Genomic DNA, 6,127 nt, shown 5'->3' with positions numbered 1-6,127 from the left:
TTTTTAAGAATTTAAGTGAAATAAACACGTTCCTCTTTGGTAAAGCCTAGTTGTATGCTTACATTTTTAAATTAGACTTTAATTGTAAGCTCATGTTAAAACACACTAAAGAACTGGTTTCTTTGGCATTTTTATATTAGTATTTATTGAGGGGAAATGCACAATTGTGAATGATTTTTGAGCATTTAAATTTAATCCTCATTCTTGATGACTGGGACAATAAATGAGATAGACTTTTTAAATAATGTTTGAAAGTCAGTGCTCTGGAGCCCCTGAAAGCCAATAAAAATGTTAGATTAGAATAATAAATGAATTAAGGAAAAGAGGGTAATATAAAGGAAAAGACCTTACCCTGAGTCCCAGGAGATCTGAGTTCTAGTTCTGGACCTGCTACTGATTTCCTGGGTGACATTGTGTTGACCTCTGGATCACCCCGTCTGTAAAATTGAGGGGGTGTGACCAAATAGCTTCTGAAGTCTCTTGCAGTACTGATGGTCTGTGACCCTCACTGACTGGAAGGTCTGAAGAAAAAAACGGGCTTTGCACCAAGGCTGAAATATGTAGGGTTTGACTGATGGGTAAACAGTGTGGTTTGTTACCAAGACAGGCGTGCTAAGGAGGAATGACATGTGAAAAGCCTTGGCCACGGAGCAGGTAGGCACTGCTTGAGGTCAGCTCAGCTTTTCCAGAGGATGGAAATTTTTTCTATTCTTACAGATCTTAAAGGGATTTGGGGGAGGGGTAAAATATTCTGTAGTCTGTATTCAGTGGCTCAGCCATTTAATAGATATGTGACTGCATTGTCAATATTTTTGTAGTAGAAGATTTGAGGATTGTTTTAGTAAATCTTAGCTATAAGCTACTATGGGGTTTTTGTGTGTGTAAAAGCTATGTTAAAAATAGGAATCTAATTTGAATTTATGTCTAGAAAAAGTTACATAGTGTCATTAGAACCTCTAAAACATCTACTTTAGAATTGAAATCTCTAGTCTTTTAAAGTGGAGTTTGTTTTTTGCAAAGGAAATTCAAGAAAATTGGATTTGATTTCTGTTTTAACAGGTATTACTTTATTTTCCCCAACCACAGGCCTTATCTCTCATTTGGCAAACATTCAATATATTATAGAGTAATTTCTGTAGCCTAAGTGTCCTTGGGTTTTGTAGATGTTGTCAAATACCAAGCTAACTTTGGATGATCATTTTTCCTTTTTTTTTCAAGTTTACAGAACTTTCCAGTATCTGCCAAGCACCTAGGATATGCCAGGCTCCTGGCTGAGCAAGGGAGAAGGGGTTGGAATAGAGACAGGCCAGCCCTTGGGTGTTCACAGTAGCTAGTAGGGAAGAGAGAACAGACACAGTGGTGATATTTACTAGGACCCAGGATAAGAGGTCCAGTAAGTACATAATTCAGAGACTGGAAAGGTGGCTTCCAACTGGGAGGGCTGGGGAACTTTCCTAGAAAGGAAAGTATTTGAGCTGCACATGCAAATACAAGGTTTAGAAACGGCAGTGGAGAAAGGGAGGAACATGAGCAGAGGTAGGGAATTGCTGAGTACATTTATAATCAAATAGGCAAGTTTGACTGGAGGATAATGAAAATAGACGAATGGCAGGTGAGGAGTGAGCAGTAATTTGGAACTTCATCCTAAAAGGCCTTGAAGGTCAAACCTTGGACATTCACTTTGTAAAATGTCAGCTTGACCTACTACATGTAGCCAGTGAGGATGTCTAGGGAATTACAAAGCTGGTTTTCCATTTCTATCATGTTTTTCTTTTAAAGTTAGGTTTTCCAAAAGCCTGTGACATTCTGACCTCGGGGAGGTCCTTGAGGCTCAGCTGCTCTTGACTAGACAGTTCTTAAATTTTTGAAGAAGCAAACTTTTTGGTGATGAGGGCACAGAACAGGTCATATTTCTGGAGTTGTCTCCCATCTGAACGAGACGTTCACTGGCTGGGTTTGCCTCCAGCTTCTGCAATGGGTATTTGAGTTATGAAATGTCTGAGCCGGGTAGGAGCCATGATGGGCTGGGTGACTAGTACTGACTTGATTCTTCCTGGTCAGTGGAGGCGTCTCCACACATACCCCTGCCTCCAGCTACAGCAATTGCTCTGTTCCTGTGTGATAGGTTGGAATATCGTGACTGCATTTGAAGCATTTGTCCTTTACTAATAAAAAGGTTGGAACCATTGCTCATTGTAGAGATGGGGAAACTGAGGCACAGGAGAGGGACTAGTGCTGGTGAAGGGAAAGAACCTAGCCTAAAAACTATGGGGCCGTTTTCAACTCTGTACTCTTACCTCGAAATTCACTCCTACAGGAACCCAGGACCTGAAAAGTGACTGACACTTCTCATGGAAATGCAGACCGTCTTGTGTAAGACGCTAGCCCCCCAGCCCCTTCACCGCCACCAGGACTCTTGACTAGTCACTTGAGGATAGGTACAGCAGAGTCAATCCTTCCCATTTCTGGCATTTCTATTGGGGCTACACTAGCCTACCACCTGAGAAAGGTGAGACATCACAAAGGTTCTACCCTCAGGCTGTGACCTTCCCTTCTCTCCAGCCCTGTCAAGTTGTGCTGACATCAATTTTAATGTGGCTGATGATACCGCTGTGTTGACAGTTTGAAGAGGGGAGTCAAGTTACCAGCCCACTTAAGCTTTGGCCAGCCCAACAGTTGCTCTGCAGGAAAACCACCAAGATTTGCAGCAAGTGTAGAAGTTCTTCCCAGAGCCAATTAGGTCAGCTTCATAATCTGACCATGTACTTGATAACTTGTCTCAGTAGTGTTGGAGAGGGTATACAGGGAAAAGAAAATGACCCTTAGCGTCACTCTGATTAAAGGGCTTCACCCTGGGCCACGAGTTCGGGGTGGGGTGGGGGTGGTGTTCATTGTGGCATCACCCCACCCCAGCCCTGGAAAAGCAGGAGTGGAGTTGCGAGGGAGGCCTCAGACAGAATCCAGAGAGCTAGCCCCAGCCTGTCCACTGGCTAGTATTTGACCTTCCTGAGTCACTTCCTTATTATGAGCTTCTAGTTCCTCATCTGAAAATAAGGGAGCTTGCATCTTCGTTCCAGCTGTATAAATTGCAATGGGGTACATTCCCAAGTTCTAACCAGCAACAGGGGTGCTACTTCCAGTTACCTCAGCCCTCCGGAGAAGTAGGTCAGGATTTGATCTGGTGGAAAATATGTCAGCTGTGCTTTGGGCTGACAGAATAAAAAGGCAGACCTGTAGCAGGAGACTAACGAGGCTGTTACAGATAGCTGGACAAGGCTGAATGGGGATTGCACCCCCAGGACGGTGAATGAAGTATTTTCTAAAAACTGCAGTAGGAATACTAGTAAATTGGTTTTACTCGTCTGACTAGTCATTCTGGGAAGTAGCATTACTGTCTCACATTAGCATGAGTGGGATGTATAACTGCTTCAAGTCAGGAAGGGACCAGATGGCCATTTGTCGAGGATTCTTTTTAAATCTTCAAACCCCCTGCAAAATAATACTCTGTAATCCCCATTTTACAGATGTGGAAACAGGGATTTAGAGGTGAAGGGCCTTACACAAAGTCACGTAGCCAGTAAGTGCCTGGCTGGGTCTCCCAATCCAGCTCTGCCCAAGGCCACTTTAGGCTCTTAGCCAGATGTACCTCCTTAGGGCCGTCTGGCTCCTGACTCCGTTCTGTTGAGGAAATTAGTGGACCTGTTTCTTCCTCCTCAATCTAGGAGCAAAGTAGATGCTGGCTAACAAGACTTGGTTACAGAGGTCAGGACAGAGTGAGACCAGCTAAAGTTTTCAGGGTTGGAACCATGAAACGCTTAGGGGTCTGGCAACTACTGACAACGACCACTTGGGTTGGGGAGCTTCAATCCTTCACTTCTTCCTCAGAGAAATTTTCCAGAAAGCTAACTTCAGGGAATAGTTATGTTCCCCTAAGAGATTGAATGTGTCTTGAGGAGTAAACATGAAGTCAGTTATGCCTAACTCTTCGCTGTCATCTTTCCTTTTCTGCACTTGCTCATTCAGAAAATGTTTATTGGGACCTACTAAGTGTGAAGAAATCCTGTGCTTGGTGCTAGGGATACACTAGAAAACTGCAGACCCTGCTCTCAAGGAGCTCCTGGCCCTGTAGGACAGTTACAGTACGTGGCTGTAAGCCACGTAAGGGCAGAGGCCTCATCTGTCTGGTTCACCACTGCATCACTAGGGCTTTGCTCTGGGTTTAGTGCTGAGTAAGTGCTCCGGATGGTTCCTGACCCAAAGGAGATCACAGTCTAGAGGGAACGACGAACGAGAAGAGGCAGTCACCATTAAGGGTAATAAGTAGTTGAAGAAGAGGTTCCTATGGCAGCCCAGAGAAGGTTGTTAGGGAGATCAGAGAAGACTCTGAAAGGAAGTGACTTCTAGGCTGAAGGACCTGCAAAAGGTGGCCCAGCATGGCTCAGTGCGAGGGGGGTAGAGGGTAGAGGTATGGGGAGTGTGCAGGCTGAGGAAACAGCCTGTGCCAAGGCCGGGAGGTGAGAGAACATTATTCTTTAGTGGAACTCAAACTAGTTCAGTGTAGCTGGAGCACAGAATGGCAAAAATTAGGCTGGAGTCCTTGGTCGGAGAAGGCTTTGGAGAAGCCAACTTCAATCAGGAGAGGCTTAGCACAGTCAGGCTGGCTACAGGGGCCCCAGGCCCCAGGGTCTCAGGTCTGAGAACAGTCTCCATCCCCGACCTTGATCCCCATGACCCAGCACTCTGGATACCCTAGTTTCTCCAAAGCTGAGTTCTTCCTTGCCCTCTCCTACCAATAAAAAATCCCTCATTGGTGTTTTAATTTCTTTTAAAGATCTTCCCACATGCTCTCATGCATTTTGACACATTGAACATTGATTCATTATACAAGCAGGAAAAGCAACAGAAAGCACCAGAAACTGGCTTTAAAAAGAACAAGAGTGGAATGAAAATTGCACTCTTCCTCCTTACTATTTATAGTAAGGTAAAGCAGTACTACTTCAATTTGCTGAAAGCTCTTATTTAATCACAAATAACATCAGCCTAACTTGCTATTGTGGGATAATTGTATTTTTAAACATATTTTTTTCCTTTTTTCCCTTTAAACTTAATTTCCACTTATTCACTAATTAAGCAAAACCGTAATGGTTTCTTTAGCCTTAAGTGACCGAGTTATTTTGCTGTTGGGTTTCATTTTCTCTGTAACCAAGGTCTGTTGCTGAGCCTTAGCCAGGTGTGAAAGGTCTTTAAACTAGAGACTTAAAGCACATGCCATCTAGTCTAGCACACCCACAAGGATGAATGAACTCTGCAATTTCTTTCCTTTGATTGCTTCCACCTGGCCTCCAAATATGCACTTCAGAAACTCTCAACTCTAAGACCTCCTCTAGCCCAGGATCCATTTCCATATGTTTTTAACAACTGAACTTTCCCAAGAAAAGGTCTGTTTTCACCCCTTCTGTTTCCTCACTTTCCCTTGGCCACCAAATCTGCTATCAACAGCGGCCCCCAAGTCCCACCAAGTTCTTGCTCATTCTCTTCAGTCTCCTAGACTATGGGCCTTTGACCCTGTAAGTCTCCCCTTCTTAGCACACAATGTCACCTGCTTCTTGTCCCTTTCTCCATTCCTTCCAGGGCAGCTGCACGAGGCTCATCTCTCTGCACACTCTCTCCTTCAGCAGTCCAACCCATCCTTGGGCTTTTCCTCACTCAGCATGGCTCCCAGATCTCTCTCTCCTGCCCAGACCTCTACTGTGAGCTTCAGACCTGCCTTTCCTCCTGCCTGGTGGGCAGTGTCACCCGCATATTTATATCAGCGTGTCCAGAACCTACCCTTCTCACCTTCCACCCAGAGGTGCCTCCTCCTCTCTTTTCTCTTCTTGTTAGTTTTCTCATCAGTTCTGGTAAGTCAAGCTGGGAATCAATATTATTATTTTTTCCTTCAAACTGGCTTCGATTTCTCAACTTTGTCTGCAACCCAACATAGTTGGGTTCCTAGGCTGGGAAGCAATCCAGGGTCCTAGTCCCCAGCTCTGCTTTGGCTTTCTGAATGACGTTGGACAAAGTGGAACTTTTTGAACCTGCTGCCTCTTACATACTAGGGAAAGCTACCACTTATTGAAAGCTAACT

The sequence above is a fragment of the Rhinolophus sinicus genome, chromosome 16, assembly GCF_057876585.1.
Source record: "Rhinolophus sinicus isolate RSI-liver-muscle chromosome 16, RSI-T2T, whole genome shotgun sequence".
In the NCBI taxonomy this organism is placed as follows: domain Eukaryota; kingdom Metazoa; phylum Chordata; class Mammalia; order Chiroptera; family Rhinolophidae; genus Rhinolophus; species Rhinolophus sinicus.
The sequence above is the reverse complement of the archived record's forward strand: the minus strand, read 5'-3'. Positions refer to the sequence as shown.